The 13,481-nt window shown below is 35.9% G+C and overlaps 1 pseudogene; it reads left to right on the plus strand.

Annotated features, from left to right (window-relative positions):
- The window catches only part of LOC134377993 (protein canopy homolog 3-like), a 59,781-nt pseudogene that overhangs the window by 14,745 nt on the left and 31,555 nt on the right, over positions 1-13,481 (plus strand).

The following is a 13,481-nucleotide window of genomic DNA, read 5'->3' on the forward strand; positions in this document are numbered from 1 at the left end:
GTTCTATGTATGCTTTCTACACAAGGAAGCAGAGACCACGTGTGTTTCTTGTCTGCCCTGGACCATAAGCCCTCAGAGAGGTGGAGGGAAGCAGGATGCAGAACCTGGGCACTGGGTCCTGTGCTGACGTGGAACACTACATTCCTAGAGTGTCACTGCAAACACTCAGAGGCCAGAGGGCATGAAGAGTTATATGGCCAGGGGAGGAGAAAGATGGAGGCAGATATAGAAGCATCATTCTTTAGGTGGACAGGGTCACCTACATGCACCTTTGCATTTCTGTGGTCAGAGGAGAGTTCTAGGATGGATGGATAGAGGGAGCAGTGGTTAACTTACGCCACCGGCTACTAAGTGCCTAAAATCTTACTATTCAAGTATAGGTCATTCAATTTAAAGATTCTGATAATTTTTAAATCCAGGGAATTGGGTATGTGAGTGGAGGGAGGGTTGGGGAGCTTGGGCAGCTGTAATATTTTAAGCTGTTCTTAGTTATGCATAACTTAGGGGAAAATGAATGATTTATAAAGTCAGTTAAGAAGGTTCAAGATTGAATGGTTTAGGATAGCTAAGAGAAATTTTTAAACATCTGGAATTTGTCCTAAACTCTCCATCAGCAAAAGGAATTAATCCTTCAAACAGTTAAAACAAGACTGATCGTGGGGAAAATTATAGAACTTGGCCAGGATACAAGACATCCAGAGCTGCACTTTTGGGTGGGAAGACTTTTAGGAACCTTGTCTAACAGAACTAATGTAGCCGAATTTCTTACAGTTTTGAACTACATAAGTTATTTTTTGTGAGCATTTCCAAGGTTATATTAGACAAATCAGGGTCTGATGTCTTGATCATAATTGGATCTTTAATCTTCATATTTTAATTCATGATTTTTTAATGGATTTACTAGTCACATTTCTCAAGTATTGGCAAGATTTTTTCAATCTTGAGCAAACTTATTTAGTACAGTCCTTCTAGATCAGTGGTTTTCTGCCAGGAAAAATCATTTGATAGCTTTTGCAAAATTCACATACCCAGCAGCCTCCCCATCTACTGAATAAATTGCAGAGTGCATGGGGAAAGAGGAGATGCAGGTATGTGGGGTTAGAAGAAGCTATGGTGATAATTCTGTTGCCATGCTCTCACTTTGAGAATCGCTGTTCCTTGTGGGACCTATACTGCACAGTAACCAAAAAACAAGCAAATGGTTTTGTGTTTTTCCCTGAAATATTTATTTATTTTTGATTATACATATTTATGGAGTATAGAATTGACTATCAGTATTTGTGTATTTGTGCTGATCAAATCAACATTATTGCAAGCAAATAGTTTAAACAACTAAACAACGCTGAGTCTCACTTAAACTGCCAAAATTGGTTAGCATCTTATTGGAATAAATTTGCTTTAGCTTTCACATAGATTTCATCTAGCTCATGTCTTGCTAAAAAAGAAGCCTGTACATACAGGAAGTAAAGCACTATACTGATGCTTGCTAAATGCCCTTCCATTTATGAGCTCTTATAACTAAGATCTTATGATGGTCTTTTATGCTTTGTTTGGAGAATTTTTTTTTATGTTTAATTGAAAAGTTCTGAGCAAAAGGCTGGCTTTCCAAAGTTGTGCTAAGGTTGTGCTCTTCCACATGTTCACTGAATTATTTATTATTTCAGGTTGTTTGCTTAGTATGGACTCATCACTATTTTTAATTTTTAATTTAAAGTTAATATTTAAAAGTGGTGAGATTCCAAGGCAAGTAGGGGATCTGTCACTTGAGAAAACTTTATGGGAGTAAAAATACTTGCTTTTTGTAAACAATCAGTGATATACGATGTCTTCACAGGGTGTAAGCCTTGGCATTTATCTGTCTTAATTAAAGAGTACCCTCCCTGTCTATTCCTAGCTAATTTAGAAGTGGGTGTCTTGGTGAGAAGTTCACAAGGTTGGTAGCTGTAGCTGAGTTTGGTGGATTGACCCAAGCTCTAGTCAGCAGTGGTATATGAATGCCAAGTACTAAGAATTTCTGGAATGTAGAATTGCACAGCACTGATAAAGTTTGCTTTGTTCCCTTATGTGACTTGACCCATTGAGAAAATGTGGTTCCCTAGGAAGTTTTAATAGTTCAAAGTCCTTAGTAAATGAAGAAAAAGGCCACAACATAATTCAGCTTGTTTTCACCTGCTGCCTCAAAGATTAACTTTCTTAACGTTAATGGGATACAGTTACCATTTGCTTTGAAAAAGTAATTTATGGAGCTCTTCACGTTTGTTAGTTTCAGAACATGATGCTGTGTGTGGATTTTGTTTTTGTTTAGGGTTTGGTATCACTAACTACTAAGACTTCTGCAATTTAAGAACCTTATGGTAACTTCAGCTAAAAACAAATCTCAGGGAAAGGCACACCCACTTTTTTGTATCAACTTAATCTTTCACTAGACTCAAAGGGTTTTGAATTACTTCAAGGAAAGTAGTGACAGAGCTTAACCTTCAGTTTTCCTCGTTTATTTTTATAAGAGAATGGAAGTGGAATTCAAAACATTCAAATTCGGAGTTAATGTGCGTCAGTTAATGGGTTGCAAGTGATAGGTTCTGTGTTTTTCCAGTGGAAAACTTTGATCCACAAACTGATATATATACCTCATTATTCCATTCTGGTTTTCTCCTGATCGTTGTTTATTCTTTCAAAAATCAGCTGACTGTACAAGTCCTCTCTGGGAGATTTCAGAACAAAAGTGATCTATAAAAGCAGCAAGTAAGTCTTTTTTTTTTTCTTTCAGAGTTTATAACTTTTCAAATAGACCTTTTTTATTTTCATTGATAATCTAAGTTCACTTAACTGGAATATTTAATATTAAATGTGCACTTTATTCTGTTAAGATAATTTAGTTTCTGTGTTTGGTTACTTTTGCCCAAAGAAAGATTTTAATTACGTAATGCATTTTGGAGTCATGTTAAGTAACCTGGTCACTTGCCTGTTTGTTTCTTATGGTCTGCAGAAATGAATAAAAGCAATTTGCATATGTTGTGCTAGTAAATCACAAAATTTTATAGAAACCTGGTAGATGAATAATAGACATTCATGAAGCTTTTTGTTTTGAATTTGAGATGTGTTCTAGAATATTTCTTTTTGAATGAGGTTTTAGTAATTTACAAATTAGAGACACCTGCTGGACCCTTCAGGTTAACCAGACAGAAAGCTAAAGAAGGTATATTGCTGTTGACAGTGAGCGACTGTAAACATCCTCGACTGGAAGCTGTGCAGCCGCAGATGGGCTTTCAGTCGGATGTTTGCAGCTGCCTACTGCCTCGGACTTCAAGGAGCTACTTTAGGAGCAATTATCTTGTTTACTAAAACTAAATCTCTTGCTTTTTCTTTGATTCATTTTTACAAAGCTTGGGGTGAAATGGTGTAAATTAAATAACTTTAAAACCTTCTCTGTACATTTTTAGAGGGCTTTCGCAGGGCAGGAGAAGTGCTCTGTATGTGTGTAGAATTTGCAATTTCAAAACAAAATAAAAAGTATTTCTGAGAGAAGTAAGGAAATGTATTATAGTACCTTTGTTCTTTTAAGAGAAAAAAAAGTACTAGGATAATACTTCATAAATCATTTTTAAAAGTGTTTCTTTGTTTATGTTTATCTGTAATTTCAAAATAGATTTTTTTTGTTTATATTTATCTGTAATTTCAACATAGATTTTTTTAGAGCCATTCACAAAAATTTCAATTAATGAAATCTAAGTCTTTGAACAGAAAAAAAAAAAAAGACCAAGAGTTAATTCACTTTCACATTACTTGGATTAAACCGCTTTTATTTCCTTGTAGGTTCAGTCTTTAAGTAATAAAGTAGCAGCTTTCAACTTAATGAAGTGTCTAAAATAAACTAATATTGACCCAACTGGCTCATGTTTGAAAACTATATTTGTTCTTGTTTTAGCTAATCAGAATAGTATTTTAGGCATTTGTTGATACTGTCTTTATTCAACTGAACTGTTAACTTTGCTTTATGCAGTAATTCATCATATCTCTTAAAAATAATAAATGCATCAAATATTTAGATGCAATTTAAAGCAATTAAGATTGAGAATCCTGTTGTGGATCCTATGAAGGATCTAATTTTTATTCTGTCTTTTTTATAAATCTGTGTTTTGCTTATGGCAGGTTTGTTTAATATAAGTATTTAGTGACTTAAATAGTAGAAAAGAGACACCTTAGAAAGATAGGAAAGCAGAATCTTTTGTCCTCTAAAACACAGTATTTTCTAGACATGTAGTATCTTCATTAATGTAGACATTATAGCTTCTGTTCCTATTTAATTTAGTAACCATTGATGATGTTGATAAAAACATTGATGATATTGATTGAAACATTGTGATCATACTACTGTATAAAAGGGTGGGCATTCTAATAGCTGGGATGGAGAAAGGTATGTATAGAAGTACCTTTAAGTTTCCCTCATACATAAAGCCAACAAGTGAAATACCTCAATTAGTCATGCTAGGCCTTGAGAGGTTAGTTCACTGCCATGGAAATGCCCGGGGGGAAGGGAAGAGTGGGGAATGGCACTCTGCCCGGCCCTGGGGTCTGGAACTGAGAATGTGGCCTGTTTTAATAAGTAAACTGAAAACAGACCAACTAACTCAGCTGTGTCCCAGGGAACGTAACCCTATTTCTTAGGTAAATGTCTATAGGTTTGGAGAAATGGGTAAACTTTTCCTAATTCTTTGACCTTCACTTTCTTTAGGTACTCCTCTTGTGATGTTTCACATTCCCTTCCTCACCTCACTGCCCTCTAAATTTTCCATTTTCTACTTCTATTTGGTTATTTCCTTTATGTGAATAATTAGTTATTGGAATTTTTTTAATTTGTAAAGATAACATTCATAAATATTCTTAAACCAACAAATGGAAAACTCCATAAGCCATTCTGAGTAGTTTTGAAGTTACTACCTATTGTTTATTATGTCTAGTGCCCCACATTTCCACAGTAACAATCTAAAATGCTATTTTAAAATTATATCAACAGTATGGTATGCTCTTTATAGTAGAAATGAGATCTAAGTGCAATTTTTAAAATTTATCTTACCAAAAAATCTAACTTTTAAAATTTACAGCATTACATTTCTACAACTATGTGGACAAGGTTATCATGCACTTAAATAGTATAAATTAATATTTAAAATAAACTAGAAAGTCTTCATCACTAATTGCTTTCATGTGGTATTTTCTTAATATAATTTTTAAAATTTCACATTCATATCAGTATAATAAGATATCATGTGTGACCTAAAACATAACATTTCCTAAAATGGACTGCAGTAGGTCAGTTACTGAGAATAAAACACTGTCAAAATGTGTGCTAGATAAATGTAACCTGAGAGTTGCTGTAAAGTTAGTAATGAAAAATAGCACCACACTGAGTAATCATCATAACTGTTATATGCTTCGTTTTTATTTACGATTTGCCAGCATAGAAATTGGCATATCCTTGAAAAGGAGATTTCTAAAGGAAGTGTGAGAGTTTCTAAAAGTGGCAGTGGTGATTCATTTAAATGATACTTTTTCCAACCTTAAAACTGATGAACCTTCCCTCCATTTTGTAGGGACGCTATCTATAAATATCACACACGTGTGAAGCCTCTCCTCTGCTAAAATCTACTGTGAAACCGTCTCTGCCCAGATTGCTGTCAGAATTGCCTTATTTCCCTTCCACTAAAAATTGAGCTAAATATTATCGTTTGGGGGTGGAAGTCTTTCCTGAGTGGTGTCAGTTTTGGGTGGCTTAGTAATACTAATTCGAAGTTACCAGTTGTTTTTCTGTGTCAGAAGAGTAACAGGAAGTTAATTATTTCTCTTAATTTTTGTAGTGACTTGCTGAAATCTTAAAGTTGGTTCTTAGTGAACCATCTTAACAGTCTCACTAAAATAATAGAGAAGACTTTCTTCATGTGGTACTATGGTACCATATCAGAATAAGTATTCTAAATAGATATGGAAGATATATTTCATGGTGTGTACTATCATTGTTTGGGTGCACTGCCAAGCAGATATAGAACTAAGCTGTTAAATCATTTGAGGTTGAGTTTTTTATGATTGTTATTTTTCTCTTCATTTTTGCTCCTCTTAATGGCAAAAAAACAGTAAAAATAATTTTAAAAATCTTATCCTCTGCATACGCTTATGATTAGACATAACAGTCTATGAATGAAATATTCTTTAATAGGCTTCTTCAGTTGTTACGCACAAACAAGTATCTCTTGCCAATACACACTCTGTAAATCTGTAATGTGAATGTCGTGGGCAACTTAATGTTGCTAAGTGATACTTAATCTGCTTTTTCTAATTTGTATATCTAATTATTATACAAGCTTAATGATGCAGTGCTTTGAGAGTAGAGGCTTTTTGATGCAAATTAAAACAAAGTAGATTGGGGATTAATTTAGCACAAATGCTAAATGTGAACTTACTGTCCCCACAGGCATCTGTGCCCTGCATGGTTAGAGAAATTAATGAATTAATTCCATCAGGTACCTTCCCAACTCTGGGTGACATCAGAATCTCTTCACAGCTCTCATTTCAAAAATGATACCATGAGATCTCAGGATGTGAGATACCTTACTGGAAAGTGTGTTGGAAAACATAAAAATGTTGTACAGTGTGATCATGTAGCATAAGCTTGTTATTCTCAATATGCTTCTTTGCAGGGCCTGACTATCATTGCTGAATTTTGGATTTGGTGTTTTTTAGCTAAAGAGTTAACCTCCAGAAAAGAGCAAATGCTTACACCAATAGTCTGTAAATGAAGAAGAATTTATGTAAAAGCCAAAGAAATGCATGTACTTAAATATACAAATAAATGTCTCAATGCCATAAAACAGTAGTACTTGCAATCATGATTCCCACAGTCAGTAGAATTGTATTTATTTGCAGGATGTGTGATCTTAATGCAATAGAAACATTTTCGTCCTATTTAAATAAAGATTTATTTGCATTTAGTGTAACCATGCTGAAGTAAGACAATTGGTAAAAGTTGTAAACTCCATGTTCAATTTTGAGTATTCATGTTTTTGCATATAATATATCTAAGTGCATATTAAAGAAGTGATTCTGCTAAATTCCTTCCTCTTTAATTATCAAGTTAGATTAAAATTATCTTTGGAATGATAATCTTTAAACTATGGAATGCCCATCTAGAAAATTTAATTTTTAAACATTTGTTCTTTTTCATGTTTTTAGTGGTTTTCTTGGCCATAGCAGATATAAAGATGTCTTCCCCGAATTCTCATTCTACTCTTTTATCCAAGAAGATCTGTATTTTACTTCAAATAAGTTCTGACAGTCAGTTATTGAGTAAGAAATTAAGAAATTTGCAGAATTTGTACACAGAAAGAATAATGTTCAACTGTATCCTGAAGCAATCATCTAACCTTTCTACACTTTAGCTTTAGATTCTAGGGTGATGATTGATTTCTTATAACTTGATCCTAGATCTCTGAGTGATTAAAAATAAATCATCATAAGTTATTAGAAATTCTACAAATTTAAGGCCATATTAAAAGCATAAATTCAGATTATCAAAATGTAATTTACTGAAATGTGATTAATCTGTTATTTTTGTATAGAATAGAATATTCAGGTTGTTGGTACAAATTTAATTCTTATTAAATATGTGTGATATGCTAATAGCTAAGTAAAGCCACCTTAAAAAATCATTCAGTTTACTACCTGAGACAACAGTAGGACTAGGGCTGGAGAAGTTAGGCTTATGTTTAAGTTAGAAAACAAGCTCTCAGGGGCTGATATGAATAGTCCCATCCCTGAATCTCAAGACATGGTAGCTCACTTTTCCTTAAAGAAATTTAAAAGTCTTAGAGGTGACTAACACCTTTCTAACACTACTGATAATTTCTAGGTGAGAGAAGAATAGGAAAGTACCAATGAGGGCAGAAGGATTTTTTTTTTTTCTTGTGAAGAATGATTAATCTGTATCTTAGATTAAGATGTTACTTAAGAACTAAAGTGCATAAATGCTGTACTGTCCATCTTTTAGAGCCTCCCCTACAGAGGTCTTTGTGGTCTGGCTCATGCCCCGTCTTCTGTCCCCCAGCTTTCTAACCTCAAGCCACACTGACTTGCAGTTCTTCAAATAACCTTATTCTATTCCTTCATGTCCCAAAGCCTTTGTCTTAGCTCTTCCCTCTGCATAGACTAAATGCTTGCTCTTATTTTTACTCACCTCTACCCCCAGACACGTACACCGCATGCACGCACAGATACATGCATGTACACTCAAATTTTAGGTGTCAGTCTAAATGTCATTTTCTCAGGGGAAGAATCTCCTTATTTCCTTCTCTTAATGCTATGGGCTCCTTCTTTGTCCTAGACAGGAATCGTAAGAAACAGCCTACAGTGTAAAATTCTGAGAGGAAAAGCATTCTAAGCAGAGAGAATAGCAAGTACAAATGACCAGAAGTTGGATCAAGCTAAAATTATGAAGTATTCTGGTACAGAGTGATCAAGACAGGGTTAGAGAGGTAAGCAAAAGCCAGGTAATATAGAGCCTTGTAGGTCATACTGGTGAATATAAAATTTATTAATAGGCATTGGATTAGTATTTGTTATTATGAAATGTTCTTTGAATTTTGAATTTAGTTTAATTAAATGATAGGACCTCGGTCATAGTTGCTGACCCTATCAGAATGTAACATTTTATAAACAGGGTAAATAACAGCTCGCTTCACTAAATGCTTGCTTGTATGTAGAATAGTGAGTGTTAGAGGTTGAAGGATACAAAGTTGAAAAAGCCTTCATTTCTGTGATTGCTAATAAGGGTGGAATGATACGATGTTATGTGGACCAGAAACCCAGGACTACCTGAATCCCACCTAAGACCAGCTACCCCTCCCTAAAACGGTCCAACAGGACGTACATGCTAAGAAGAGGCAAAGCAAACAGAATAACATCATCACTAAGTAGGGCATTTGCTGCAACCCCAATATAGAATGTAATGACTCAGGCTGGAATCACTTCACACTCCCTTAAGCCTAGAGCTCCATATTGGGCAGTTCCATCTATGAGAGATATTGAAAGAGAGTATCGGAGAAGATGAAAGAAAGAAAATTGGGACCTGTCCCAGGGATACCTTACCACTTCTTTTGGAAGGAAGAACATCTACAAGGAAGTCTATGCAAATGGGAGAAAGACCATGTCCATGTGTTATTGAACCTTCAGCTCAGCCAAGACCCATCATAGCAGTACTCCTCCTCTGTGTGTGTGCTTGGGAGGGGGGGAAGTTGGGGAGTGGAGAAGGGGTGGAAAAAGGGAGGAGGGCAAGAAAAGGTGCTAATATGCACCTGTACTCCCCCTGGATTCCAATACTCACCACCAAATAATTTTCCCTGAGTTGGATTAGTTGAGGTATTCTAAAGTAAGTAATAATGGTGCATGATGTCCTAAGTAGTGGTAGTAATAATGAAATTCTGGATGACATTTATTGAGTGTGTGGTATGTGCCAGGCACTGTTCCAGGTGTTCTTCTTGCATTAGTCCAATTTAATATTCACAATAGTGCCTGTCATAATTTTATATTGACAGGTGCCATCATAATTTTATAGATGAGGAAACTGAAGCATGAAAAGGCTGAGTGACTTGCTCTAGGTCCCTCAGTAAGTGGCAGATGACCTAAAGTAAAGAATAAAAAGTGCTGCAGGTCACATAAAAAAGAACATCAATTTAAACTGGAAGAGTTGTGGAAGGCATTTGAGGTATACTTTACTTAGTTTGAGGACATGAAGAAATACAAGGTATGTTTAGAGAGAAGTGTTTGAGTGCAAGAAGGATGTGTGCCTGGAGAGAGTGTCTGGGCTGGCTGGAGTGCTGCCTCATTGGCCTCTCTGCAGGTAAGAAGTAGCCTGGAAGCAGTACAGTCAGAAACTGCTGGAATATTATGGAGGTTTTGGAAATGTGCAGAAATATCTCTCTAAGCTTATGGCAAGCTACACTTTTAAATAGTGTTAATTATAGGTTAAAGTTATTATGCAGACGTGTTTTGCTTCCCTTGAAAGCTGGAAAACAAGGAACAGCTCTTGCTGCATCTGTAAATAGGCTGCTGTTTTTCTTTCTTTTTGTAGTTGTAAAGAATCATTCATGCCAGTATAGTTAATGAGCTTCAGCAGCTGTTAAATGAAATTATATATTCTGTTCAACTAAGGCGTTCTAATGCTCCCATTGTCTTCCAGCCATATTGATGTCTTCTCTAGCACCAGGATACTCCTAGATCTTAGTCTAGGAGATTCTGGGGTCTGGGTCAGACTGGGCCTGCAGAGGGAAAGGCTATTTTGGCAAAGGTAGCCATAATAGGATGTTATTTTTCTGTATCACAGCTGCCCTCTTTTGTAAGGACTGTGAGGAATGCTAAAGGGAAACCATTCACAATTTTATAAAACGATTTTTTTAAAGCAAAATTATTATCCATTAAATTATACACAGGCACTAACTTTTAATCTTCCAAGTGGAGAACAACCAACTTCATAGATAGCTGGGGCTGAAGGAATTGAATAAGACTTAATTCTTCTCTTCCTTCAAGATGTTTGTTACACATCTGTCACTCTTGGAACTTCCTGGTCAGGTCTTGTATTACAAGTTTGAAGATTTTTCAGTCTCCCTATGTATTATTGTTGTGAGTTCAGACTTTTAATGTTGAGTCTTCCTCAACTATTTTTCTGAGATGATTGATTTCTTCTACTACACTCTAAAAAGATGCCAACTGCCTATGTGCCACCAAAAAGTCACTCCTCGTTCTGGTGCCACCAGGCTGCACTCTTGGTCTCTGATATGCAGAATGCTGACCTCTCCTCGTGCTCGGTGGTAGCTGCCCTTTGCTGTGGTGGTAGGTGACCTAGATACTATTCAGTGGAAAGGAAGTAACTCCAGACTGGGACTGAGTGCACAGGTCTCTGTCATTGTCCGGGAGTTATGAAACTGCTTCTGTGCTCCCTCATGCACAGAATGCCCCTTTCTCCAAACACCTATTTCTTGCCCTGCCTACTTTAAAAGAATATTTAGTAACATTTCCACCATATATTTACCAAAGGAAAAAAATATTAGCTTGGCATTATTTGATTATCTGCAACATAAGAAAACAGATCTATGGCTTCTGGGTTACCATAAATAACTACTAAAAGGAAAATCCTGGTGAAATGTTAATTAACCAATTAAATGACATCTAAGAGTGAAACATAAGAGAACCAGAGAATAAGCACAGGAAATAAAGATGTGTATGAGTAGATGTACACAGATGTAGGTGCAGCTTCATATTCTTACACTTTCTGTTCCTTTGCATCCCTGGCTCCTATATGGACCTCCCATAGATGGCCAGTTGTTCATTATTTGTGAATTTGAGCTGTTTGCCCAGTAGGCGTTACATTATTCTAATTGTGTTATTCTGATGATCAGTTACATCTATCTGCCATTTAGACAATAGTAATGCCTACATGCTCTTATAATTTCTTGACATTTACTTCTCTTCACTTTTGAAAAGGAAATTAATTTCAATGAAGAGTGATGAGGAAAACATCCTTGAGGAGTAAAACACCATTTAATAAAAAGGAAACCATGGGAGCTTCCCTGTCTTAGTCTCTGTTTATATTACTAAGGAGATGTTGAAAACAGTCTGGAGGCTCTTCTATATACTATAGCTAGACCATAACTATCTGATGAACACATAGGTCACTTCTGAAATATTGCTTAATAACACGTTTTCAAATACTCTGCTGCCATTCCTGCCAATTTAATCTCTGAACTAACAAGAGTCTTTTTTCTGCTTCACAGATCTTCTCAGAGATATGTAATAAATGGTATATATTCAAGGATTGCTGCAGTAATAGCATTTATGTAGCCTGGCTAGAAACATTCGCTCTCTTAACAGTGGGCATTAAGATGAAGACTGTCCCTGGCATTGTGCAGCACAGCAGGAACGTTGGCCTGCTGACTAAACAAATATGATTGCCAGAGTGAATTATTAAATTCCAACTGGCCTCTCTTTCTGGAGAATTTCACTCCTTTTTCTCCCACACAGCTTCCTACTTTTTATTAGATGAACAGTTTTCAACTCTTGCAAATAATTGCTGTATTTTGCTAGTCATTACTATAGCAGTTTCCCACTGTTTATATTTTAAAACCAGCACTTGGATAAGTCCCGTTGAAGCAGAACAAATAACTGTGTGTGTGCATCTGTGCAAATATTTATCTAAAGTTGCGTTATTAAAAGCCCCAGTGAACCTTTGGTCTAACTGGTGTACCTTGTATCACCTCTGAGGCAATTACATCATCAAACTACTGTTACTTTACTAAACATGGGTGACTTCATTTCAGTATTTCCTTTGAGGACTATTTGGGAGACTCCCTTCCAATAGAGGAAGTGGGTTGATGAGGGCCAGTGTTCTCATTCCGGATCCTTCACATGTCCGAAAAGCTGCATCCTTTGTAGAAAATAGATCTGTACGTGTGCCAAAGTATAACCCTGATGTTCGTCAGCGTAGCGGGAAGAGGTGACATATTCCTTGTCTGTTTCAGCAGTAATCTTCCCATTTGGCAGGAGTTAGAGAGGAAGTATTTAACAATGGGATTTTATAAAATTCAATGTAGTAAAGAATTTTTTATATTTGAATGGATCTAAGGAAGTTTTCTTTTTCTCCCTGATAAGTGAAGCATGTTTGAGGGTAATGGTATGTGTGGATTTGTTCAGAGGATTTGGCTGTTTTATTGGACCTTGTGGAATAATTATTTTTCCATTTTATCATTTCCATGAAAGGCAGTCCTCAGAAGAAAAAGTTGTAGTCTCTTAACTTCATACTGATCTTAAGTATTTTGCTTAAGGGGAATTAGTGAGAAAATAACAATCTCTCAGGAAGGTTTAAAATGGTGGTTTTATTTAAGAACCAGAGTTCTTTTAATATCTCCAACCATGCCAGAAACTCTGAAGTTATTTTCTTTCACACATGCACTGTAAGACCTGGTATTTTTAAAAGGTTCAAACACAAATAGCTTTATGTTGAAAATAAAAGTTGCACAAAGTGGGGGAAAAGATGTTGTCATCATCCCCTGTTTGCTTCCAGCCATGTGAGGTCTCCCAGGGAGCTGTTGAAGACTCGGGTTTCTTGGGTCTAGCACAGCCCTCAGTGTCAAATGATTGGTCAGCAGTTACTATAGAAAACTAGAGGACATCTGCTGAGGAACAAAAGTAGACCCACCTCCTCTAAGATCTCTAGGTTTACAGGTCAAGGATACAAGAATGGTTTAGGTCTTAGTTAGCCAGTGACCCATACACCATAACACAGAGCAGAAGTTACCCTTCTGTGTTTAAAGTGCTTCAGCGTCTGCTAGGAAAAATGAGAAAGGAAAAATAATACCACCAATATACTTTTTAATTTATTATGTAGTCTACTTAGATTTTCTTTCTGGTCTTTAGAAAAAGTAACTTTAAGGAGATTTACT

This window comes from Cynocephalus volans, chromosome 5 (genome assembly GCF_027409185.1).
Source record: "Cynocephalus volans isolate mCynVol1 chromosome 5, mCynVol1.pri, whole genome shotgun sequence".
Taxonomy (NCBI): domain Eukaryota; kingdom Metazoa; phylum Chordata; class Mammalia; order Dermoptera; family Cynocephalidae; genus Cynocephalus; species Cynocephalus volans.